At 46.6% G+C, this 27679-nt stretch overlaps 1 non-coding gene across 1 annotated transcript; it reads left to right on the top strand.

Annotated features, from left to right (window-relative positions):
• The first annotated feature begins 7553 nt into the window (after positions 1–7553).
• Positions 7554–7625, top strand: trnaq-cug (transfer RNA glutamine (anticodon CUG)). Its single transcript has one exon. It is a non-coding gene; the product is annotated as a tRNA-Gln (tRNA).
• Positions 7626–27679: the final 20054 nt, after the last annotated feature.

The raw sequence follows: 27679 nt of genomic DNA on the forward strand, positions 1-27679 counted from the left end.
GGGGTGATAGAGAATAGTTACAGGGAGGTAAGCACACCCAAGGTACAGGACAAGAGTAGCTGGATTACAGTCAGGGGAAAGAAAACAAACAGGCAGACAGTGCAGGGATCCCTCGTGGCCGTTCCACTTCAAAACAAGTATACCGTTTTGGATGCTGTTGGGGGGGGGGGGGGATGACCGACCGGGGGAAGGCCTTAGCGGCCAGCTCTCTGGCACTGAGTCTGGGTCTGGGGCTCAGAAGGGAAGGGGGAGAAGAGAAAAGCAATCGTAATAGGGGATTCAATGGTTAAGGGAATGGATAGGAGATTCTGTGGTCGCGAGCGAGACTCCCAGAAGGTATGTTGCCTTCCGGGTGCCTGTGCCAGGGATGTCTCGTATCGTGTCTTCAGGATCCTTAAGGGGGAGAGTGAGCAGCCAGAAGTCGTGGTGCACATTGCTATCAACGAGGTAGGTAGGAAAAAGGGTGTGGAGGTAATAAACGGAGTTAGGCTGGAAGTTAAAAGCCAGAACAGACAGAGTTGTCATCTCTGGTTTGTTGCCGGTGCCACGTGATAGCGAGGCTAGGAATAGGGAGAGAGTGCAGCTAAACACGTGGCTGCAGGAATGGTGTAGGAGGGAGGGCTTCAGGTATTTGGATAATTGGAGTGCATTCTGGGGGAGGTGGGACCTGTACAAGCAGGATGGGTTGCATCTGAACCAGAGGGGCACCAATATCCTGGGAGGGAGGTTTTCTAGTAATCTTCGGGAGGGTATAAACTAATTTGGCAGGGGAATGGGAACCGGATTTGTGGTCCAGCAACTAAGAAAGCCGATATTCAGGATGCCAAAGCGTGTAATGAGGCAGTGGGGAAGGGAACACTGACAAAGGAGAGTACTTGCAGGCACGGAGATGGGTTGAAGTGTGTATACCTCAACGCAAGAAGCATCAGGAATAAGGTGGGTGAACGTAAGGCATGGATCGGTACTTGGGACTACGATGTGGTGGCCATCACAGAAACTTGGATAGAAGAGGGGCAGAAATGGTTGTTGGAGGTCCCTGGTTATAGATGTTTGAATACGATTAGGGAGGGTGGTAAAAGAGGTTGGAGTGGCATTGCTAATTAGAGATAGTATAACAGCTGCAGACAGGCAGTTCGAGAAGGATCTGCCTACTGAGGTAATATGGGTTGAAGTCAGAAATAGGAATGGAGCGGTCACCTTGTTGGGAGTTTTCTGTGGGCCCAAATATTAGCAGAGATGTGGAGGAACAGATTGGGAAACAGATTTTGGAAAGGTGCAGAAATCACAGGGTAGTAGTCATGGGTGACTTCAACTTCCCAAACATTGAGTGGAAACTCTTTACAAAGAACAAAGAACAAAGAAAATTACAGTACAGGAACAGGCCCTGCGGCCCTCCCAGCCTGCGCCGATCCAGATCCTTCATCAAAACCAGTCGCCTATTTTCCAAGGATCTACTTCCCTCTGTTCCCCGCCCGTTCATGTATCTGTCTAGATGCATCTTAAATGACGCTACCGTGCCCGCCGCTACCAGCTCCGCTGGCAAAGCGTTCCAGGCACCCACCACCCTCTGCGTAAAATACTTTCCACGCACACCTCCCTTAAACTTTCCCCCTCTCACCTTAAAATCGTGACCCCTTGTAATTGACACCCCCACTCTTGGAAAATGCTTGTTGCTATCCATCCTGTATATACTTCTCATAATTTTGTAGACCTCAATCAGGTCCCCCTTCAACCTCCGTCTTTCCAACGAAAACAATCCTAATCTACTCAACCTTTCTTCATAGCTAGCACAATACCATACCAGGCAACATCCTGGTGAACCTCTTCTGCACCCTCTCTAAATCATCCACATCCTTCTGGTAATGTGGCGACCAGAACTGCACGCAGTATTCCAACTGTGGCCTAACCAAAGTTCTAGACAACTGTAACATGACCTGCCGACTCTTGTACTCAATACCCCGTCCGATGAAGGCAAGCATGCTGTATGCTTTTTTGACCACTCTATCGACGTGCGTTGCCACCTTCAGGGTACAATGGACGTGAACGGTAGCCTTGTGGATAGCACAATTGCTTCACAGCTCCAGGGTCCCAGGTTCGATTCCGGCTTGGGTCACTGTCTGTGTGGAGTCTGTACATCCTCCCCGTGTGTGCGTGGGTTTCCTCCGGGTGCTCCGGTTTCCTCCCACAGTCCAAAGATGTGCAGGTTAGGTGGATTGGCCATGCTAAATTGCCCTTAGTGTCCAAAATTGCCCTTAGTGTTGGGTGGGGTTACTGGGTTATGGGGATAGGGTGGCGGTGTTGACCTTGGATAGGGTGCTCTTTCCAAGAGCCGGTGCAGACTCGATGGGCCGAATGGCCTCCTTCTGCACTGTAAATTCTATGATCTATGAACTCCCAGATTTGTCTGTACATCAATTTTCCCCAGGACTCTTCCATTGACCGTATAGTCCGCTCTTGAATTAGATCTTCCAAAATGCATCACCTCGCATTTGCCTGGATTGAACTCCATCTGCCATTTCTCTGCCCAACTCTCCAATCTATTTATATTTTCCTATATTCTCTGACAGTCCTCCACGCTATCTGCAACTCCACCAATCTTAATATCATCTGCAAACTTGCTAATCAAACCACCTATTCCTTCGTCCAGATCATTTATGTATATCACAAACAACAGTGCTCCGAGCACGGATCCCTGTGGAACACCACTATTCACCTTTCTCCGTTTTGAGACACTCCCTTCCACCACTACTCTCTGTCTCCTGTTGCCCAGCCAGTTCTTTATCCATCTAGCTAGTACACCCTGAACCCCATACGACTTCACTTTTTCCATCAACATGCCATGGGAAACTTTATCAAACGCCTTACTGAAGTCCATGTATATGACATCTACAGCCCTTCCCTCATCAATTAACGTTGTCACTTCCTCAAAGAATTCTATTAGGTTTGTAAGTTATGACCTCCCCTGCACAAAACCATGCTGCCTATCACTAATAAGTCTATTTTCTTCCAAATGTGAATAGATCCTATCACGCAGTATCTTCTCCAACAGTTTGCCTACCACTGACGTCAAGCTCACAAGTCTATAATTCCCACGATTATCTCTGCTACCATGCTTAAACAAAAGGACAACATTAGCAATTCTCCAGTCCTCCGGGACCTCACCAGTGCTCAAGGATGCTGCAAAGATATCTGTTACGGCCCCAGCTATTTCTTCCCTCGCTTCCCTCAGTAACCTGGGATAGATCCCATCCGGACCTGGGGACTTGTCCACCTTAATGCCTTTTAGAATACCCAAACTTCCCCCTTCCTTATGCCGACTTGACCTAGAGTAGTTAAACATCCATCCTTAGCCTCAACATCCGTCATGTCTCTCTCCTTGGTGAATACCGATGCAAAGTACTCATTAAGAATCTCACCCATTTCCTCTGACTCCACGCATAAATTCCTTCTTTTGTCTTTGAGTGGGTCAATCCTTTCTCTAGTTACCCTTTCTACGAATAAAAAGCTTTGGGATTTTCCTTAACCCTATTAGTCAAAGATATGTCATGACCCCTTTTAGAACTCTTTATTGCGCGTTTGAGATGTGTCCTACTTTCCCGATATTCCTCCAAAGTTTCATCAGATTTAAGTCGCCTAGACCTTATGTATGCTTCCTTTTTCATCTTCGCAAGTCTCACAATTCCACCCGTCATCCATGGTTCCCTAATCTTGCCATTTCTATCCCTCAATTTCACAGGGACATGTCTGTCCTGCACTCGAATCAACCTTTCCTTAAAAGACTCCCACATTTCAAATGTGGATTTACCCTTAAGGAGCTGCTCCCAATCCACATTCCCTAGTTCCTTCCGAATTTTGTTACGCTTGGCCTTTCCCCAATTTAGCACTCTTACTTTAGGACCACTCTCGTCTTTGTCCATGAGTAATTAAATCGTTTGGATGGGGTGGTGTTTATGCAGTGTGTCCAGGAAGCTTTTCCAACACAGTATGTAGATTGTCCGACCAGTGGGGAGGCCATATTGGATTTGGTACTTGGTAATGAACCAAGGCAAGTGATAGATTTGTTGGTGGGGGAGCATTTTGGAGATAGTGACAACAATTCTGTGACTTTCACTTTACTAATGGAGAGGGATAGGTGCGTGCAACAGGGTAAGGTTTACAATTGGGGGAAGGGTAAATACGATGTTGTCAGGCAAGCATTTAAGTGCATAAGTTGGGAACATAGGCTGGCAGGGAAGGACATAAGTGAAATGTGAAACTTGTTCAAGGAACAGGTACTACGTGTCATAGATTACATAGAACATACAGTGCAGAAGGAGGCCATTCGGCCCATCGAGTCTGCACCGACCCACATTAATCCCTCACTTCCACCTTATCCCCGCAACCCAATAACCCCTCCCAACCCTTATGGACACTACGGGTAATTTAGCATGGCCAATCCACCTAACCTGCACGTCTTTGGACTGTGGGAGGAAACCGGAGCACCCGGAGGAAACCCACGCACACACGGGGAGAACGTGCAAACTCCGCACAGACTGTCCTTGATATGTATGTCCCTGTCAGGCAGGGAAGAGATCGTCGAGTGAGGGAACCATGGTTGACAAGAGAGGTTGAATGTCTTGTTAAGAGGAAGAAGGAGACATCTGTAAGGCTGAGGAAACAAGTTTCAGTCAGGGCGCTGGAGGGATACAAGATAACCAGGAGGGAACTGAAGAAAGGGATTCGGAGAGCTAAGAGAGGGCATGAAAAATCTTTGGCGCATAGGATCCAGGAAAATCCCAAGGCCTTTTACACATATGTGAGAAATATGAGAATGACTAGAGCGAGGGTAGGTCCGATCAAGGACAGTAGCGGGAGATTGTGTATTGAGTCGGAAGAGATAGGAGAGGTCTTGAACGAATACTTTTCTTCAGTATTTATAAATGAGAGGGGCCATATTGTTGGAGAGGATAGTGTGAAACAGTAAGCTCGAGGAAATACTTGTTAGGAAGGAAGATGTGTTGGGCATTTTGTAAAAGTTGAGGATAGACAAGTCCTCCGGGCCTGACGGAATATATACAAGAATTCTATGGGAAGCAAGAGATGAAATGGCAGAGCCGTCGGCAATGATCTTTTCGTCCTTACTGTCAGCAGGGGTGGTACCAGGGGATTGGGGAGTGGCGAATGTCGTTCCCCTGTTCAAAAAAGGGAATAGGGATAACCCTGGAAATTACAGTCCAGTTAGTCTTACTTCGGTGGTAGGCAAAGTAATGGAAAGGGCACTGAGGGATAGGATTTCTGAGTATCTGGAAAGACACTGCTTGATTAGGGATAGTCAGCACGGATTTGTGAGAGGTAGGTCTTGCCTAACAAGTTTTATTAAATTCTTTGAGGAGGTGACCAAACATGTGGATGAAGGTAAAGAAGTGGATGTAGTGTACATGGATTTTACTAAGGCATTTGATAAGGATCCCCATGGATCCCCTTATGCAGAAAGTAAGGAGGCATGGGATAGTGGGAAATTTGGCCCGTTGGATAACGAACTGGCTAACCGATAGAAGTCAGAGAGTGGTGACGGATAGCAAATATTCAGCCTGGATCCCAGTTACCAGTGGCGTACAGCAGGGATCAGTTCTGGGTCCTCTGCTGTTTGTGATTTTCATTAATGACTTGAATGAGGGAATTGAAGGGTGGGTAAGTAAATTTGCAGACGATACGAAGATTGGTGGATAGTGAGGAGGGCTATTGTCGGCTGCAAAGAGACATAGATAGGATGCAGAGCTGGGCTGAGAAGTGGCAGATGGCGTTTAATCCTGAAAAGTGTGAGGTTGTCCATTTTGGAAGGACAAATATGAATGCGGAATAAAGGGTTAACGGTAGGGTTCTTGGCAATGTGGAGGAGCAGAGAGATCTTGGGGACTATGTTCATAGATGTTTGAAAGTTGCCACTCAAGTGGATAGAGCTGTGAAGAAGGCCAATGGTGTGCTAGCGTTCATTAACAGAGGGGCTGCATTTAAGAGCCGTGTGGTGATGATGCAGCTGTACAAAACTTTGGTAAGGCCACATTTGGAGCACTCGGATACAGTTTTTTGGAAGCAGCACCGGAAGCAGCTGTGGAGAGAGATTCCAGTCGTCAGGATGCAACTCTACAGTTGGATACTTCACGTCGCTCCGATCATAGACTCTCAGTGCCTTCGTGTGAGGAACGGATAGAGCCGGAATTCGCTCCTTGTTGATCGAAGCAACTGATCAATGCAGCAATGAGAAGCTGCTTAACACCCAGCGGCTTGGAGAAGGATGGCACTCAGACACAGGACTCTGGCTGGGGTTCAAAAGGAGGAAACGCATGTCTTGTTTGAAATGAAACGACGATGAAGATTGAATTTAAGTCGATTTGTGCACGGACATTTGTTTTGACGACGACGCATCAGGATGGCCAGGCGGTCTCAGATGCTGCGTTCAGCTCGCATTCTCTTTTGGAGACGTGGGTTAGAATCTCACTCCTGATATTCACTTTTCCTCCACGAGATTTAATTTCTCCAGCCAGATTTTCAACCTCAGGAAGATCATTGGACAAGCATTGGCCTGAGGTCATGGGATTCCTACTTAAATACGCACAGCAAGACCCCACAGGCAAAAGCCCAGTTAATGACTCGATAATCTGCTTCAGTGACTCTGGTTGAGGAATTCATTTTGATCCCAGGACCCCGGGTAAAATTCGTCGTCTCAACTTATAAATCGTGTGGCTGGTTGGATTGTTCACATGCGTCCGAGAGGGGAAGTTGGGAACTCGGTTTCTGTTGTGATTTATTGCTCGATAAACCTTATTTCCTTATTGCCCCACGGTGAGGTATTACTGGATATCGTTATATATCTATATTGCCCCTCTGTGAAGTACTGCTGGATAACGTTTCCCGTGCAGCTTTGACAAATTGTCACGTGGAGTAGAAACGTCAGCTCTTTTCTCTCCCTGCAGATGCTGTCAGACCTGCTGAGACTTTAAAACATTTTCTCCGTGGTTCCTTCTGTGTGAGCTTTACAATGTGTCATGCTGTCTTCTTCATTCCTGGGACTAATGTCGGGATGAGACTGCAAGAAACATTCTGATAGGTATTTGCTTCAAAGCAAACGGGAACGTGTGTTGTGTTTACTTTTGGTGTGAGGGAGAATGTAAATAGCAGAGAACAGCCTCGAATCCTCGACCTCAGGCTAATAACCCAGCACGCTTCCGCTGCGGCACTCTGCTCCTTAAACCAGGAGATGCAACATTACTGCCCTGCGGTAGCCACACAACTATTCACTTCCTCATTTATTCTTTCAACAAGAACACACTTTTGAGCACACTGATTCTGGTCAGCATATATCAGTTAATTTACCTTCGTGTCAATGGTTGTTCTGTGAAGGTGATGTGATTTCTTCTGTGACGTTGTTCTGATGGGAAAGTGGGAGTGACTGGAATCACCTTCATAGAATGAAGTTCGGGAAGAAAGTTTCAACTCTTTGGGAACGTTGTTCACGTTGTTACTGATTTCTTCAAACTTTGCCTCAAGACCGACGCCGAAGAGCGTCAACCACGAGCAGAGTGGCGCAGCGGAAGCGTGCTGGGCCCTGAACCCAGAGGTCGATGGATCGAAACCATCCTCTGCTATTTATATTCTCAATCACACCAAACGGAAACATGTGGCTATTTGTCAGCAGCACATCTGCCTTTTTATTTATTAGTATCAAAATGGTGCTTTCAGTCCGATCCGCTCTTTGACTCCTGTTCTTCAGCTACCCACAGTATAGTCGAGGTGACTAAGTTGCCTTCTCCCAGAACACTCTTCTGGCGCTTCTACTGGATGAACGTTCACCTGTTTGGACACTGGTGGGGTTCTTCGGTTACTTTTCTGTGAAAGCAGCACCGGAAGCAGCTGTGGAAAGAGATTGCCGTCGCCAGAATGCAACTCTCCAATTGGATGCTTCACATCGTTCAGATCTTAGTCTCTCAACATCTTCGTGTGAGAAACAGGTAGAGCGGAGATTCGGTACTTGTTGATTGAAGCAAACTGGCCAATGAAGCAATGAGAAGCTCCTTAACATCCAGCGGCATGGACAAGGAGGACACTCACATAGAGGAGACTGGCTGGCATTCAAAAGTAGGAAAAGCATATCTTGTTTGAAATGAAATGGCGATAAAGATAGAATTCAAGTCGATTTGTGCACGGATCGTAGTTTTGATGCCAGCGCATCAGGATGGCCGAGTGGTCCAAGGCGCTGCTTTCAGCTTGCAGTCTTTTCTGGAGACGTGGGTTCAAATCCTACTCCTGATATTGACTTTTCCTCCATGAGGTTGAATTTCTCCAGCGATATTTTCAACCTCACGAAGATCCAATTCCTCCAATTGAATGGGAAAGCTTTGGTCTCAAGACATGAGATTCCTGCTTAAATACGCACAGCAAGACCCAACATGCAAAAGCCCAGTTAATGACTCGATAATCTGCTTCAGTTACTCTGGTTGAGGAATTAATAGTGATCCCAGGACTCCGGGTAAAATTGGTCTTCTCTTGTAAATAGACTGACAGGTTCGATTGTTCGCATCCATCCGAGAGGGGAAGCTGGGGACTCGGTTTCTATTGTGATTCATTGCTCGATAAAGATTTATTTCTTTATTGGCCCCCTGCGAGATATTACTGGATATCGTTATATATCTATATTGCCCCTCTGTGGGGTACTACTGGATAACGTTTCCGGTCCAGCTTTGACTAAGGGTCACCTGCACTCGAAAAGTTAGCTCTTTTCCCTCCATACAGATGCTGCCAGGCCTGCTGAGACTTTAAAGCATTTTCTCCGTGGTTCCCTCTGTGTGAGCTTTACAATGTCGTAATGTGTCATGCTGTATCCTTCATTCTTGGGACTAATGTCGGGATGAGACTGCAAGAAATTTCAGATAGGTATTTGCTGCAAAGCAAACAGGAACGTGCGTTATGTTTACTTTTGGTATGAGGGAGAATGTAAATAGCAGAGAACAGCCTCGATTCCTCTTCCTCTGGGTAATGGCCCAGCACGGTTTCCCTACCGCACTCTGCTCCTTAAACCAGGACGTACGTCATTACTGCCCTGCGGCAGCCACACAACTATTCACTTCCTCATTTTTTCTTTAAACAAGAATACACGTTTGAGCTCACTGATTCTGGTCAGCACAGTTCAGATAATTTAGTTTCGTGCTGAATGGCTGTTCTGTGAAGGTGATGTGATTTCTTCTGTGACGTTGTTCTGATGGGAAAGTGGGGAGTGACTGCAATCACCTTCATAGAATGACGTTCGGGGCGGCAGTTTCACCTCTCCGGGAACATTGATCACTCTGTTACTGATTTCTTCAAACTTTGCCTTAAGTCCGACCCCGCAGAAAATCAATCGCGGGCAGAGTGGCGCAGCGGCAGCGTGCTGCGCCCATAACCTCGAGGTCGCTGGATCGAAACATTCTCTGCTATTTATTTTCTCATTCACACCAAAAGCAAACAAGTCGCTATTTGTCAGCAACACATCTGCCTTTTTCATTATTAGTATCAAAGTTTTGCTTTCAGTTTGATCCGCTCCTTGACACCTGTTCTTCCGCGACCCACAGTGCAGTCGAGGTGACTAAGTTGACTTCTCCCAGAACACTCTTTTCCCTCTACTGGATGAACGTTCTCCTGTTTGGACACTGGAGGATTTCTCTCGGCTACCTTTTTTGGAAGCAGCACCGGAAGCAGCTGTGGAGAGAGATTCCAGTCGTCAGGATGCAACTCTACAGTTGGATACTTCACGTCGCTCCGATCATAGACTCTCAGTGCCTTCGTGTGAGGAACGGATAGAGCCGGAATTCGATCCTTGTTGATCGAAGCAACTGATCAATGCAGCAATGAGAAGCTGCTTAACACCCCGCGGCTTGGAGAAGGATGGCACTCAGATACAGGACTCTGGCTGGGGTTCAAAAGGAGGAAACGCATGTCTTGTGTGAAATCAAACGACGATGAAGATTGAATTTAAGTCGATTTGTGCACGGAGATTTGTTTTGACGACGACGCATCAGGATGGCCAGGCGGTCTAAGACGCTGCGTTCAGCTCGCTGTCTCTTTTGGAGACGTGGGTTAGAATCCCACTCCTGACATTGACTTTTCCTACACGAGATTTAATTTCTCCAGCAAGATTTTCAACCTCAGGAAGATCATCGGAAAAGCGTTGGCCTGAGGTCATGGGATTCCTGTTTAAATACGCACAGCAAGGCCCCACAGGCAAAAGCCCAGTTAATGACTCGATAATCTGCTTCAGTGACTCTGGTTGAGGAATTCATATTGATCCCAGGACCCAGGGTAAAATTCGTCTTCTCTTCATATAAATAGTGTGGCTGGTTGGATTGTTCACATCCGTCCGAGAGGGGAAGTTGGGAACTCGGTTTCTATTGTGATTTATTGCTCGATAAACCTTATTTCCCTATTGCCTCACTGTGAGGTACTACTGGATATCGTTATATATCTATATTGCGCCTCTGTGGAGTACTACTGGATAACGTTTCCCGTGCAGCTTTGACAAATTGTCACGTGGACTAGAAACGTTAGCTCTTTTCTCTCCCTGCAGATGCTGCCAGGCCTGCTGAGACTTTAAAGCATTTTCTCCGTGGTTCCCTATGTGTGAGCTTTACAATGTTGCACTGTGTCATGCTGTCTCCTTCATTCTTGGGACGAATGTCGAGATGAGACTGCAAGAAATTTCTGATAGGTATTTGCTGCAAAGCAAACAGGAACGTGAGTTCTGTTTACTTTTGGTGCGAGGGAGAATGTGAATAGAAGAGAACAGCCTCGATTCCTCGTCCCTAGGGTAATGGCCCAGCACGGTTTCCCTACCGCACTCTGCTCCTTAAACCAGGAGGTACGTCATTACTGCCCTGCGGCAGCCACACAACTATTCACTTCCTCATTTTTTCTTTCAACAAGAATACACGTTTGAGCACACTGATTCTGGTCAGCACAGTTCAGATAATTTAGTTTCGTGCTGAATGGTTGTTCTGTGAAGGAGATGTGATTTCTTCTGTGACGTTGTTCTGATGGGAAAGTGGGGAGTGACTGCAATCAGCTTCATAGAATGACGTTCGGGGCGACAGATTCACCTCTCTGGGAACATTGATCACGCTGTTACTGATTTCTTCAAACTTTACCTCAAGTCCGACCCCGCAGAGAATCAACCACGAGCAGAGCGGCGCAGCGGCAGCGTGCTGGGCCCATAACCCAGAGATCAATGGATCGAAACCATTCTCTGCTATTTATTTTCTAATTCACACCAAAATCAAACATGTCGCTATTTGTCAGCAACACATCTGCCTTTTTCTTTATTAGCATCAAAGTTTTGCTTTCAGTCTGATCCGCTCCTTGACACCTGTTCTTCACCGACCCACAGTGCAGCGAGGTGGCTAAGTTGACTTCTCCCAGAACACTCTTCTCCCTCTACTGGATGAACGTTCACCTGTTTGGACACTGGAGGATTTCTCTCGGCGACTTGTCTGTGCAAGTAGCACCGGAAGCAGCTGTGGAGAGAAATTCCAGTCGTCAGAATGCAACTCTCCAGTCGGCGGCAGCGGTGCGCAGGGGCCTTCTGGGAGGTGAGTACTTATTTTAAAAAGCCTTGCCTTTACAGGAGCAGCCCTTTGGATTTCGGCGGCAGCGGTGCGCAGGGACCCTCTGGGAGATGAGTAGCGACGTTAAAACCACTTACCTTTACAAGAGCAGCCCTTTGGATTTCGGCGGCAGCGGTGCGCAGGGGCCTTCTGGGAGGTGAGTACTTACTTTAACAAGCCTTACCTGGTCCCGTGTCTGTTCATCTTTTCTGTTTTATTTGTTTTTATATAAGGCGGGAGTAGGAAGTTCGACCCGCGGACCTCTGGGAAGTCCCCCCCCCCCCAACAAATAAATTCTGGTGGAGAGGAAACCCGAGACACTACACGTGTAGTGTCTCCCACCCTCCCTCCTCCTCTAACCTAATAATAAGACCCATTGGTGTAAGGTAAGTGCCATATTATGTTATTATTATATTATTAGCATTGTGCAGGTCAAGGTTCGGAGGTGGAGGAGCAGTCTCTGTCAGCGAGAGAACCTGAGAACATCTAAGACACTCAGAAGGTAAGAAGGTAAGTAAGTGATTTTTACTTATTTTTACTTTTATACCTTTTTTCAAATTGTGTGTGTTGGGGGGAAACTGAAGTGACATCACAGAAAAGCTGTGGCCTGAGTGGCTGGTTGGGATTCTACCCTAAATTTAAAAAAATTTGAGTATTTGGTAACTAATTAAACATAATAACTTAATTTTAATTTAGAGGGATATCTAAGCCAGAGATCGGAGAGTATTATAGTTAGCTATCGCATTTCTATTAGAAATCTAGTGCTAGGAAACAGATAGTTGACAGTAACTTTGAAATCTTTATAACAATATTTTTTTAAAAAGACAAATTTTAATTTTAATTAATTGACGCAATGTCAGTTAGAGGGGTGCTGTGCTCTGACTGTGAGATGTGGCAGGTCCGTGAGGCTTCCAGCGTCCCGGATGGCTTCATCTGCAGAAAGTGCACCCAACTGGAGCTCCTCACAGACCGCATGGTTCGGTTGGAGCAGCAATTGGATGCACTTAGGAGCATGCAGGTGGCAGAAAGCGTCATAGATCGCAGTTATGTAAATGTGGTCACACCCAAGGTGCAGGCAGAGAAATGGGTGACCACCAGAAAGGGCAGGCAGTCAGTGCAGGAATCCCCTGTGGTTGTCCCCCTCTCGAACAGATATACCCCTTTGGATACTGTCGGGGGGGATAGCCTATCAGCGGAAAACAGCAGCAGCCAGAGCAGTAGCACCACGGCTGGCTCTGATGTTCAGAAGGGAGGGTCAAAGCGCAGAAGAGTAATAGTAATAGAGGACTCTATAGTCAGGGGCACAGATAGGCGCTTCTGTGGACGTGAAAGAGACTCCAGGATGGTATGTTGCCTCCCTGGTGCCAGGGTCCAGGATGTCTCCGAACTGGTAGAGGGAATCCTGAAGGGGGAGGGCAAACAGGCAGAGGTCGTTGTACATATTGGTACTAACGACATAGGCAGGAAGGGGCATGAGGTCCTGCAGCAGGAGTTCAGGGAGCTAGGCAGCAAGTTAAAAGACAGGAACTCGAGGGTTGTAATCTCGGGATTACTCCCTGTGCCACGTGCCAGTGAGGCTAGAAATAGGAAGATAGAGCAGCTAAACACGTGGCTAAACAGCTGGTGTAGGAGGGAGGGTTTCCATTATCTGGACCACTGGGAGCTCTTCCGGGGCAGGTGTGACCTGTATACGAAGGACGGGTTGCATCTAAACCGGAGAGGCATAAATATCCTGGCCGCGAGGTTTGCTAGTGTCACACGGGAGGGTTTCAACTAGTATGGCAGGGGGGTGGGCACGGGAACAATAGGTCAGAAGGTGAGAGCATTGAGGGAGAACTAGGGAATTGGGACAGTGTGGCTCTGAGGCAGAGCAGACGGGGATAAGCTGCTGAACACAGCGGGTCTGGTGGCCTGAAGTGCATATGTTTTAATGCAAGGAGCATTACGGGTAAGGCAGATGAACTTAGAGCTTGGATTAGTACTTGGAACTATGATGTTGTTGCCATTACAGAGACCTGGTTGAGGGAAGGGCAGGATTGGCAGCTAAACGTTCCAGGATTTAGATGTTTCAGGTGGGATAGAGGGGGATGTAAAAGGGGAGGCGGAGTTGCGCTACTTGTTCGGGAGAATATCACAGCTGTACTGCGAGAGGACATCTCAGAGCGCAGTGAGGCTATATGGGTAGAGATCAGGAATAAGAAGGGTGCAGTCACAATGTTGGGGGTATACTACAGGCCTCCCAACAGCCAGCGGGAGATAGAGGAGCAGCTAGGTAGACAGATTTTGGAAAAGAGTAAAAACAACAGGGTTGTGGTGATGGGAGACTTCAACTTCCCCAATATTGACTGGGACTCACTTAGTGCCAGGGGCTTAGACGGGGCGGAGTTTGGAAGGAGCATCCAGGAGGGCTTCTTAAAACAATATGTAGACAGTCCAACTAGGGAAGGGGCGGTACTGGACCTGGTATTGGGGAATGAGCCCGGCCAGGTGGTAGATGTTTCAGTAGGGGAGCATTTCGGTAACAGTGACCACAATTCAGTAAGTTTTAAAGTACTGGTGGACAAGTGTAAGAGTGGTCCGAGGATGAATGTGCTAAATTGGGGGAAGGCTAATTATAACAATATTAGGCGGGAACTGAAGAACATAGATTGGGGGCGGATGTTTGAGGGCAAATCAACATCTGACATGTGGGAGGCTTTCAAGTGGCAGTTGAAAGGAATACAGGACCGGCATGTTTCTGTGAGGAAGAAAGATAAATACGGCAATTTTCGGAACCTTGGATGACGAGTGATATTGTAGGCCTCGTCAAAAAGAAAAAGGAGGCATTTGTCAGGGCTAAAAGGCTGGGAACAGACGAAGCCTGCGTGGAATATAAGGAAAGTAGGAAGGAACTTAAGCAAGGAGTCAGGAGGGCTAGAAGGGGTCACGAAAAGTCATTGGCAAATAGGGTTAAGGAAATTCCCAAGGCTTTTTAACACGTACATAAAAAGCAAGAGGGTAGCCAGGGAAAGGGTGGGCCCACTGAAGGATAGGCAAGGGAATCTATGTGTGGAGCCAGAGGAAATGGGCGAGGTACTAAATGAATACTTTGCATCAGTATTCACCAAAGAGAAGGAATTGGTAGATGTTGAGTCTGGAGAAGGGGGTGTAGATAGCCTGGGTCACATTGTGATCCAAAAAGACGAGGTGTTGGGTGTCTTAAAAAATATTAAGGTAGATAAGTCCCCAGGGCCTGATGGGATCTACCCCAGAATACTGAAGGAGGCTGGAGAGGAAATTGCTGAGGCCTTGACAGAAATCGTGGGATCCTCGCTGTCTTCAGGGGATGTCCCGGAGGACTGGAGAATAGCCAATGTTGTTCCTCTGTTTAAGAAGGGTAGCAAGGATAATCCCGGGAACTACAGGCCGGTGAGCCTTACTTCAGTGGTAGGGAAATTACTGGAGAGAATTCTTCGAGACAGGATCTACTCCCATTTGGAAGCAAATGGACGTATTAGTGAGAGGCAGCACGGTTTTGTGAAGGGGAGGTCGTGTCTCACTAACTTGATAGAGTTTTTCGAGGAGGTCACTAAAATGATTGATGCAGGTAGGGCAGTAGATGTTGTCTATATGGACTTCAGTAAGGCCTTTGACAAGGTCCCTCATGGTAGACTAGTACAAAAGGTGAAGTCACACGGGATCAGGGGTGAGCTGGCACGGTGCATACAGAACTGGCTAGGCCATAGCAGGCAGAGAGTAGCAATGGAGGGATGCTTTTCTAATTGGAGGGCTGTGACCAGTTGTGTCCCACAGGGATCAGTGCTGGGACCTTTGCTCTTTGTAGTATATATAAATGATTTGGAGGAAAATGTAACTGGTCTGATTAGTAAGTTTGCAGACGACACAAAGGTTGGTGGAATTGCGGATAGCGATGAGGACTGTCGGAGGATACAGCAGGATTTAGATTGTCTGGAGACTTGGGTGGAGAGATGGCAGATGGAGTTTAATCCGGACAAATGTGAGGTAATGCATTTTGGACGGTCTAATGCAGGTAGGGAATATACAGTGAATGGTAGAAGCCGCAAGAGTATTGAAAGTCAAAGAGATCTAGGAGTACAGGGCCACGGGTCATTGAAAGGGGCAACACAGGTGGAGAAGGTAGTCAAGAAGGCATACGGCATGCTTGCCTTCATTGGCCGGGGCATTGAGTATAAGAATTGGCAAGTCATGTTGCAGCTGTATAGAACCTTAGTTAGGCCACACTTGGAGTATAGTGTTCAATTCTGGTCGCCACACTACCAGAAGGATGTGGAGGCTTTAGAAAGGGTGCAGAACAGATTTACCAGAATGTTGCCTGATATGGAGGGCATTAGCTATGAGGAGCGATTGAATAAACTCGGTTTGTTCTCACTGGAACGAAGGAGGTTGAGGGGAGACCTGATAGAGGTATACAAAATTATGAAGGGCATAGACAGAGTGGATAGTCAGAGGCTTTTCCCCAGGGCAGAGGGGTCAATTACTAGGGGGCATAGGTTTAAGGTGAGAGGGGCAAGGTTTAGAGTAGATGTACGAGGCAAGTTTTTTACGCAGTGGGTAGTGGGTGCCTGTAACTCGCTACCGGAGGAGGTAGTGGAAGCAGGGACGATAGGGACATTTAAGGGGCATCTTGACAAATATATGAATAGGATGGGAATAGAAGGATACGGACCCAGGAAGTGTAGAAGATTGTAGTTTAGTCGGGCAGCATGGTCGGCACGGGCTTGGAGGGCCGAAGGGCCTGTTCCTGTGCTGTACATTTCTTTGTTCTTTGTTCTTTGAAACTTCACGTCGCTCCGATCATAGACTCTCAGTGCCTTCGTGTGAGGAACGGATAGAGCCGGAATTCGGTTCTTGTTGATCGGAGCAACTGATCAATGCAGCAATGAGAAGCTGCTTAACCCCCAGCGGCTTGGGGAAGGATGGCACTCAGATACAGGACTCTGGCTGGGGTTCAAAAGGAGGAAACGCATGTCTTGTTTGAAATGAAACGACGATGAAGATTGAATTTAAGTCGATTTGTGCACGGAGCTTAGTTTTGACGACGACGCATCAGGATGACCAGGCGGTCTAAGATGCTGCGTTCAGCTCGCAGTCGCTTTTGGAGACGTGGGTTAGAATCCCACTCCTGATATTGACTTTTCCTCCACGAGATTTAATTCCTCCAGCAAGATTCTCAACCTCAGGAATTTCATTGGAAAAGCGTTGGCCTGAGGTCATGAGATTCCTGCTTAAATACGCACAGCAATACCCCACAGGCAAAAGCCCAGTTAATGACTCGATAATCTGCTTCAGTGACTCTGGTTGAGGAATTCGTATTGATCTCAGGACCCCGGGTAAAATTCGTCTTCTCTTCTTATAAATAGTGTGGCTGGTTGGATTGTTCACAACCGTCCGAGAGGGGACGTTGGGAACTCGGTTTCTATTGTGATTTATTGCTCGATAAGCTTTACTTCCTGATTGCCCCACTCTGAGTATTACTGGATATCGTTATATATCAATATTGCCCCTCTATGGGGTACTACTGGATAACGTTTCCCGTGCAGCTTTGACAAATTGTCACGTGGACTCGAAACGTTAGCTCTTTTCTCTCTCTGCAGATGCTTTCAGACCTGCTGAGACTTTAAAACATTTTCTCCGTGGTTCCCTCTGTGTGAGCTTTACAATGTTGCAATGTGTCATGCTGGACGCTTTGTTTCAGGAGGCAGTCACACCCGGTAGAATAAGTACTGTTAATTCGGACAGTGGTCCAGGACAGAGTGGTGTGACTGCAAGGGAGGCATGTAGGAGGATCCTGAGTTTCGGAGTTGAGGAGCCTCTGCCCTTGACCTTGTCCAACAGGCAGGAGGCACTTACTCCCTGTGTGGATGAGGAAGAGGGCTGTAGGGAGGATGCGTTGACTGACCACTGCACCGTGGTACAGGGAGCCATTCAAGAGGGGCGAGCAAAAAGACAAGTGGTAGTTGTACGGGATTCTATAATTAGGGGGATTGATGTCATCCTTTGTAAGCCAGATCGTGATTCCCACATGGTATGTTGCCTGCCCGATGCCAGGGTGAGGGACATCTCTGATCGGCTTGAAATGATTTTGGAGAGGGGAGGATCCAGTTGTTGTGGTCCACGTGGGGACTAACAACATAGGTAAGACTAGGAAAGAGGACCTGTTCGGGGATTATCAAACACTAGGGACTAAATTAAAGAACAGGTCTTCCAGGGTTATAATCTCTGGATTACTACCCGAGCCACGTGCCAATTGGCATAGGGTTGAGAAAATTAGAGAAGTTTTCCGCAATAAAGGAGTGGTGCGGGAAAGAGGGATTCCATTTAATGGGGCATTGGCATCAGTACTCGGGCAGGAGGGACCTGTACCGTAGGGACGGACTTCGCCAGAACCATTCTGGGACCAGTGTTCTAGCGAATAGGATAAATAGGTTGGTCACAAGGACTTTAAACTAGCAAGTTGGGGGGAAGGGAAATGTAAAGCTATGGACAGTATAATGGTTAATGGAGATTAAGGCAGCAGGTTACGTGACAGGTTATTATGTAGAGATATGGGTTCAAAGACAAGGAAAATTAGGAGAAATGGTAAGAGGAAAAATAAATTGCGAAAAGTGACTGATCAAGGTGTTAGGATTCATAACAAAGACATAAAAAAAAGCATAAGTGTACTTTACCTGAATGCTCGTAGTATACGAAATAAGGTAAATGAGTTGATGGCGCCAATCATCGTGAATGACTATGATTTAGTGGCCATTCCTGAAACATGGTTAAAAGATGGTCACGACTGGGAGTAAAATATCCAAGGGTTTCACACGATACGAAAGGATAGAATGGACGGTAAGGGCGGTGGTGTAGCGTTGTTGTTTAAGGATGGCGTCCGGGCAATAGTAAGGGATGATATTGGTGTTATGGAGGACAAGGTTGAATCAATTTGGGGGAAATCAGGAATAGTAAGGCGAAAAGGTCACTGATAGGAGTAGTCTATAGGCCACCAAATAGTAACAGGATGGTAGGGAAGGCAATAAGCAAAGAAATAACAGATGCATGTAGAAATGGCACAGCGGCTATCATGGGAGATTTTAATCTGCATATCGATTGGTTTAACCAGGTTGGTAAAGGCAGCCTTGAGGAGGAGTTTATAGAATGTGCCCGGGATAATTTCCTGGAACAGTATGTAATAGAACCAACAAGGGAACAAGCGGTCCTAGATCTGGTCCTGTGTAATGAGGCAGGATTGATTAATGATCTCATAGTTCGGGATCCTCTTGGAAGGAGCGACCACAATATGGTGGAATTTAAAATACAGTTGGAGGATGACAAGGTAAAATCAAACACTAGTGTTTTGTGCTTAAACAAAGGCGATTACAATGGGATGAGAGAATAACTAGCTAAGGTAGACTGGGAGCAAATACTTCATGGTGAAGCAGTTGAGGAACAGTGGAGAACCTTCCGAGCGATCTTTCACAGTGTTCAGAAAAGGTTCATACCGACAAAAAAGAAAGACGGTAGAAAGGGGAAAAATCGACCGTGGATATCTAAGGAGGTGAGGGAGAGTGTCAAATTGAAGGAAAAAACATATAAAGTGTCAAAAATTAGTGGGAGACTGGAGGACTGGGAAGTCTTTAGGGGACAACAGAAAACTACTTTAAAAAGCCATAAAGAAGAGTAAGGTAGACTATGAAAGTAAACTGGCTGAGAACATAAAAGCAGATAGTAAAAGCTTCTACAAATATATAATGATGTGGAGATGCCGGCGTTGGGCTGGGGTGAGCACAGTACGAAGTCTTACAACACCAGGTTCAAGTCCAACCGGTTTGTTTCGATGTCACTAGCTTTCGGAGCGCTGCTCCTTCCTCAGGTGAATGAGACCTCTTCATTCAGACCTCTTCATTCACCTGAGGAAGGAGCAGCGCTCCGAAAGCTAGTGACATCGAAACAAACCTGTTGGACTTTAACCTGGTGTTGTAAGACTTCGTACAAATATATAAGACAAAAAAGAGTGGCTAAGGTAAATATTGGTCCTTTGGAAGATGAGAAGGGAGATTTAATAATAGGAGACGGGGAATTGGCTGAGGAGCTGAATAGGTTTTTTGGGTCAGTCTTCACAGTGGAGGACACAAATAACATGCCAGTGACTGATGGAAATAAATATATGATAGGTGAGGACCTTTGAGATGATTGTAATCACTAAGGAGGCAATATTGGGCAAGCTAATAGGGCTAAAGGTAGACAAGTCTCCTGGCCCTGATGAGCTGCATCCCAGGGTGTTAAAAGAGATGGCTAGGGAAATTGTAAACGCACGAGTGATAATTTATCAAAATTCACTAGACTCTGGGGTGGTCCCAGAGGATTGGAAAGTAGCAAACGTGACACCACTGGTTAAAAAAGGAGGTCGGCAGGAATGGGTAATTATAGGCCGGTAAGCTTAACATCGGTTGTAGGGAAAATGCTGGAATCTATCATTAAGGAGGAAATAGCGGGGCACTTGGAGGGACATTGTCCCATTGGGCAGACGCAGCATGGGTTCACAAAGGGTAGTTCGTGTCTGACTACTTTGGTAGATTTTTTTGAGGACGTTACCAGTGCAGTAGATAATGGGGAGCCAATGGATGTGGTATATTTGGATTTCCAGAAAGCTTTTGACAAGGTGCCGCACAAAAGGTTGCTGCATAAACTAAAGATGCATGGCATTGAGGGTAAAGTGGTAGCATGGGTAGAGGATTGGTTCACTAACAGAAAGCAGAGAGTGGGGATCAATGCGTGTTTCTCTGGTTGGCAACCTGTAACTAGTGGGGTCCCTTAAGGATCAGTGTTGGGCCCGCAGTTGTTCACAATTTACAGAGACGATTTCGAGTTGGGGACCAAGTGCAATGTGTCAAAATCTGCAGACGACACTAAGATGAGTGGTAAAGCAAAAAGTGCAGAGGATACCGGAAGTCTGTAGAAGGATTTGGTAGGTTAGGTGAATGGGCTAGGGTCTGGCAGATGGAGTTCAATGTTGCCAAGTGTGAGGCTATCCATGTTGGGAGGAATAACAGCAGAATGGATTATTATTTAAACGGTAAGATGTTAAAACATGCTGCTGTGCAGAGGGACCTGGGTGTGCTGGTGCACGAGTCGCAAAACGTTGGTGTGCAGGTGCAACAGGTGATTAAGAAGGCTAATCGAGTTTTGTTTTTCATTGCTAGAGGGATGGAGTTCAAGACTAGTGAGGTTATGCTGCAATTGTATGGGGTGTTGGTGAGACCGCATCTGGAGTATTGTGTTCAGTTTTGGTCTCCTTACCTTAGAAAGGACATATTGGCACTGGAGGGACTGCAGAGGAGATTCACTAGGTTGATCCCAGAGTTGAGGCGATTAGATTATGACGAGAGGTTGAGCAGACTGGGACTGTACTCATTGGAGTTTAGAAGGATGCGGGGGGGGGAACTTATTGAGACATATAAAATTATGAAGGGAATAGATAGGATAGATGCGGGCAGGTTGTTTCCACTGGTCGGGGAAAGCAGAATCAGGGGGCATAGCCTCAAAATAAGGGGAGGTAGATTTAGGACGGAGTGTAGGAGGAACTGCTTCACCCAAAGGGTTGTGAATCTCTGGAATTCCTTGCCCAGTGAAGCAGTTGAGGCTCCTTCTTTAAACGTTTTTAAGAAAAAGATAGATGCCTTTCTAAAGAATAAAGGGATTCGGGGATATGGTGAACGGGCCGGAGAGTGGAGCTGAGTCCACAAAGATCAGCCATGATCTCATTAAATGGCGGAGCCGGCTCGAGGGGCCAGATGGCCTACTCCTGTTCCTAGTTCTTATGTTCTTATGTCTTCTTCATTCATGGGACTAATGTCGGGATGAGACTGCAAGAAACATTCTGATAGGTATTTGCTTCAAAGCAAACAGGAACGTGTGTTGTGTTTACTTTTGGTGTGAGGGAGAATGTAAATAGCAGAGAACAGCCTCGAATCCTCGACCTCAGGCTAATAACCCAGCACGCTTCCGCTGCGGCACTCTGCTCCTTAAACCAGGAGACACGACATTACTGCCCTGTGGTAGCCACACAACTATTCACTTCCTCATTTATTCTTTCAACAAGAACACACGTTTTAGCACACTGATTCTGGTCAGCATATTTCAGTTAATTTACCTTCGTGCTCAATGGTTGTTCTGTGTAGGTGATGTGATTTCTTCTGTGACGTTGTTCTGATGGGAAAGTGGGAGTGACTGGAATCACATTCATAGAATGAAGTTCGGGAAGAAAGTTTCACCTCTTTGGGAACGTTGTTCACGTTGTTACTGATTTCTTCAAACTTTGCCTCAAGACCGACGCCGAAGAACGTCAACCACGAGCAGAGTGGCGCAGCGGAAGCGTGCTGGGCCCATAACTCAGAGGTCGATGGATCGAAACCATCTTCTGCTATTTATATTCTCACTCACACCAAACAGAAACATGTGGCAATTTGTCAGCAGCACATCTGCCTTTTTATTTATTAGTATCAAAACTTTGCTTTCACTCCGATCCGCTCTTTGACACCTGTTCTTCAGCTACCCACAGTACAGTCGAGGTGACTAAGTTCCCTTCTCCCAGAACACTCTTCTGGCGCGTGTACTGGATGAACGTTCACCTGTTTGGACACTGGAGGGGTTCTTCGGCTACTTTTCTGTGAAAACAAGACCGGAAGCAGCTGTGGAAGGAGATTGCCGTCGCCAGAACGCAACTCTCCAATTGGATGCTTCACATCGTTCAGATTTTAGTCTCTCAACATCTTCGTGTGAGGAACAGGTAGAGCGGTAATTCGGTCCTTGTTGATTGAAGCAAGCTGACCAATGAAGCAACGAGAAGCTCCTTAACCTCCAGCGGCTTGGACAAGGAGGGCACTCGCATAGAGGAGACTGGCTGGGATTCAAAATTAGGAAAAGCATATGTTGTTTGAAATTAAATGACGATAAAGATAGAATTTAAGTCGATTTGTGCACGGATCTCACTTTTGCCGCCAGCGCATCAGGATGGCTGAGTGGTCAAAGGCGCAGCGTTCAGGTCGCAGTCTCTTCTGGAGACGTGGGTTCAAATCGCACTCCTGATATTGACATTTCTTCCACGAGGTTAAATTTCTCCAGCGAGATTTTCAACCTCACGAAGATCCAATTCCTCCCTTTGAATGGGAAAGCTTTGGTCTCAGGACGTGAGATTCCTGCTTAAATACGCACAGCAAGACCCAACATCATAGAATCATAGAATTTACAGTGCAGAAGGAGGCCATTCGGCCCATCGAGTCTGCACCGGCTCTTGGAAAGAGCACCCTACCCAAGGTCCATGCAAAAGCCCAGTTAATGACTCGATAATCTGCTTCAGTTACTCTGGTTGAGGAATTAATAGTGATCCCAGGACTCCGGGTAAAATTCGTCTTCTCTTGTAAATAGTCTGGCACGTTCGACTGTTCAAATCCATCCGAGAGGGGAAGATGGGAACTCGGTTTCTATTGTGATTCATTGCTCGATAAAGATTTATTTCCTTATTGGCCCCCTGCGAGATATTACTGGATATCGTTATATATCTATATTGCCCCTCCGTGGGGTACTACTGGAGAACGTTTCCGGTCCAGCTATGACTAAGGGTAACCTGCACTCGAAAAGTTAGCTCTTTTCTCTCCTTGCAGATGCTGTCAGACATGCTGAGACTTTAAAACATTTTCTCCGTGGTTCCCTCTGTGTGAGCTTTACAATGTTGTAATGTGTCATGCTCCCATCTTCATTCCAGGGACTAATGTCGGGATGTGACTGAAAGACATTTCTGACAGGTATCTGCTGCAAGGCAAACAGGAGGACCGTGCGTTATGTTTACTTTTGGTATGAGGAAGAATGTAATTAGCAGAGAACAGCCTCGATTCCTCGTCCTCAGGGTAATGGCCCAGCACGGTTTCCCTACCGAACTCTCCTCCTGAAACCAGGAGGTACGTCATTACTGCCCTGCGGCAGCCACACAACTATTCACTTCCTCATTTTCTCTTTCAACAAGAATACACGTTTGAGCACACTGATTCTGGTCAGCACAGTTCAGATAATTTAGTTTCGTGCTGAATGGTTGTTCTGTGAAGGTGATGTGATTGATTCTGTGACGTTGTTCTGATGGGAAAGTGGGGAGTGACTGGAATCATCTTCATAGAACGAAGTTCGGGACGGCAGTTTCACCCGTCTGGGAACATTGATCACGCTGTTACTGATTTCATCAAACTTTGCCTCAAGTCCGACCCCGAAAAGAGTCAACCACGCTCAGAGTGGCGCAGCGGAAGCTTGGTGGACCCATAACCCAGAAGTCAATGGATCGAAACATTCCTCTGCTATTCGTGTACTCACTCACACCAAACGGAAACAAGTTGCTATTTGTCAGCAGCACATCTGTGATTTTCTTTATTAGTATCAAAGTTTTGCTTTCAGTCTGATCCGCTCTTTGACACCTGTTCTTCACCTACCCACAGTACAGTCGATGTGACTAAGTTGACTTCTCCCAGAACACTCTTCTGGCGCCTCTACTGGATGACCGTTCACCTGTTTGGACACTGGAGGGGTTGTTCGGCTCCATGTCTCTGAAACCAGCACCGGGAGCAGCTGTGGAGAGAGATTGCAGTCGCCAGAATGCAACTCTCCAATTGGATACTTCACGTCGCTCAGATCTGAGACTCTCAATATTTTCGCATGAGGAACAGGTTGAGTGGGAATTCGGCCCTTGTTGATTAGAGCAAACTTATCAATACAGCAATAAGAAGCTCCTTAACCCCAAGCGGCTTGGACAATGATGGCACTCAGAAACAGGAGTCTGGGTGGTGTTCAAAGGTCGGAAAAGCATATATTGTTTGAAATGAAATGACGATGAAGATAGAATTTAAGTCGATTTCGGCACGGAACTTAGTTTTGACGCCAGCGCATCAGGATGGCCGAGCGGCTACGGCGCTGCGTTCAGGTCGCAGTCTCTTCTGGAGGCGTGGGTGCCACTACCACCCCTATTATTGACTTTTCCTCCACGAGGTTAAATTTCTCCAGCAAGATTTTCAACCTCAGGAAGATCCAATACCTCCCTTTCAATGGAAAAGCGTTGGTCTCAGGACATGAGATTCCTGCTTAAATACGCACAGCAAGACCACACCGGCAAAAGCCCAGTTCATGACTCGATAATCTGCTTCAGTGACTCTGGTTGAGGAATTAATATTGATCCCAAGACTCCGGGTAAAATTCGTCCTCTCTTCTTGTAAATTGTCTGGCCGGTTAGATTGTTCACATCCGTCCAAGAGGGGAAGTTGGGAACTCGGTTTCTATTATGATTCATTGCTCGAAAGAGCTTTATTTCCTTATTGGCCCCTGTGAGTTATTACTGGATATCGCTATATATCTATATTGCCCCTCTGTGGGGTACTGCTGGATAACGTTTCCTGTGCAGCTTTGACAAAGTGTCACCTGGACTCTAAACGTGAGCTCATTTCTCTCCCTCCAGATGCTGTCAGACCGTCTGAGACTTTAAATAATTTTCTCTGTGGTTCCCTCTGTGTGAGCTTTAAAATGTTGTAATGTGCCATGCTGCCTCCTTCATTCCTGGGACTAATGTCACGTTGAGACTGCAAAACGTTTCTGATAGGTATTTGCTGCAAAGCAAACAGGAATCTGCGTTATGTTTACTTTTGGTGTGAGGGAGAATGTAATTAGCAGAGAATAGCCTCGATTCCTGTACCTCCGGCTAATGCCCCAGCACGGTTCCGCTGCGGCACTCTGCTCCTTAAACCAGGAGCTACGACATTACTGAACTGCGGTAGCCACACAACGATTCACCTCTTCATTTTTTCTTTCAACAAGAACACACTTTTGAGCACACTAATTCTGGTCAGCATAGTTCAGATAATTTACTTTCGTGCTAAATGATTGATCTGTGAAGGTGATGTGATTGATTCTGTGACGTTGTACTGATGGGAAGGTAGCGAGTGACTGGAATCATCTTCATAGAACGAAGTTCGGGACGGAAATTTCACCTCTCTGGGAACATTGATTCCGCTGTTACTGATTTCATCAAACTTTGCCTCAGGTCCGACCCCGAAAAGAGTCAACCACGATCAGAGTGGCGCAGCGGAAGCATGGTGGGCCCATAACCCAGAAGTCGATGGATTGAAACCATCCTCTGCTATTCGTGTTCTCACTCACACCAACCGGAAACAAGTTGCTATTTGTCAGCAGCACATCTGCGATTTTCTTTATTGGTATCAAGGTTTTGCTTTCAGTCTGATCCGGTCTTGGACACCTGTTCTTCAGCTACCCACACTGCAGTCGATGTGACTAAGTTGACTTCTCCCAGAACACTCATCTGGCGCCTCTACTGGGTGACCGTTCACCTGTTTGGACACTGGAGGGGTTGTTCGGCTTCATGTCTCTGAAACCAGCACAGGGAGCAGCTTTGGAGAGAGATTGCAGTCGCCAGAATGCAACTCTCCAATTGGATACTTCACGTCTCTCAGATCTTAGACATTCAATACCGTCGTGCGAGGAACAGGTAGAGCGGGAATTTGGTCCTTGTTGATTGGAGCAAACTGATGAATGCAGCAATGAGAAGCTCCTTAACCCCCAGCAGTTTGGACAACGATGGCACTCAGATACAGGACTGCCTGGGGTTCAAAATTAGGAAAAGCATATCTTGTTTGAAAGGAAATGACGATGAAGATAGAATTTAAGTCGATTTGTGCACGGATCTTAGATTTGACGCGAGCGCATCAGGATGGCCGAGCGGCTAAGGAGCTACGTTCAGGTCGCAGTCTCTTCTGGAGGCGTGGGTTCCACTCACACCCCTGATTTTGACTTTTCCTCCACGAGGTTAAATTTCTCCAGGAAGATCCAATACCTCCCGTTCAGTGTAAAAACATTGGTCTCAGGACATCAGATTCCGCTTAAATACGCACAGCAAGACTCCACAGGCAAAAGCGCAGTTAATGACTCTATAACCTGCTTCAGTGAAACTGGTTGAGGAATGAATATTGATCCCAGGACTCCGGGACAAATTCGTCTTCATTTCTTGTTAGTAGTCTGGCAGGTTGGATTGTTCACATCCGTCCAAGAGGGGAAGTTTGGAACTCGGTTTCTATTATGATTTATTGCTCGATAAAGATTTATTTCCTTATTGGCCCCCTGTGAGTTATTACTGGATATCGTTATATATCTATATTGCCCCTCTGTGGGGTACTGCTGGATAACGTTTCCGTACAGCTTTGACAAAGTGTCACCTGGACTCTAAACGTTAGCTCTTTTCTCTCCCTACAGATGCTGTCAGATCGTCTGAGACTTTAAATAATTTTCTCTGTGGTTCCCTCTGTGTGAGCTTTACAATGTTGTAATGTGCCATGCTGTCTCTTTCATTCTTGGGACTAATGTCGGGATGAGACTGCAAAAAGTTTCTGATAGGTATTTGCTGCAAAGCAAACAGGAATCTGCGTTATGTTTACTTTTGGTGTGAGGGAGACTGTAAATAGCAGAGAATAGCCTCGATTCCCCGACCTCAGGCCAATGAACCAGCACGCTTCCGCTGCGGCACTCTGGTCCTTAAACCAGGAGCTACGTCATTACTGCCCTGCGGTAGCCACACAACTATTCACTTCCTTATTTTTTCTTTCAACAGGAACACACTTTTGAACACACTAATACTGGTCAGCATAGTTCAGATAATTTATTTTCGTGCGGAATGGTTGTTCTGTGAAGGTGATGTGATTTCTTCTGTGACGTTGTTCTGATGGGAACGTGGGGAGTGACTGGAATCACCTTCATAGAATGAAGTTCGTGAAGGAAGTTTCACTCTCTGGGAACATTAATCACGCTGTTACTGATTTCTTCAAACCTTGCCTCAAGTCCGACCCCGAAGAGAGTCAACCACGAGCAGAGTGGCGCAGCGGAAGCGTGCTGGGCCCATAACCCAGAAGTCGATGGATTGAAAGCATCCTCTGCTATTCGTGTTCTCACTCACACCAAACGGAAACAAGTTGCTATTTGTCAGCAGCACATCTGCGATTTTCTTTATTGGTACCAAAGTTTTGCTTTCA

This window comes from Scyliorhinus torazame, chromosome 24, assembly GCF_047496885.1.
Source record: "Scyliorhinus torazame isolate Kashiwa2021f chromosome 24, sScyTor2.1, whole genome shotgun sequence".
In the NCBI taxonomy this organism is placed as follows: domain Eukaryota; kingdom Metazoa; phylum Chordata; class Chondrichthyes; order Carcharhiniformes; family Scyliorhinidae; genus Scyliorhinus; species Scyliorhinus torazame.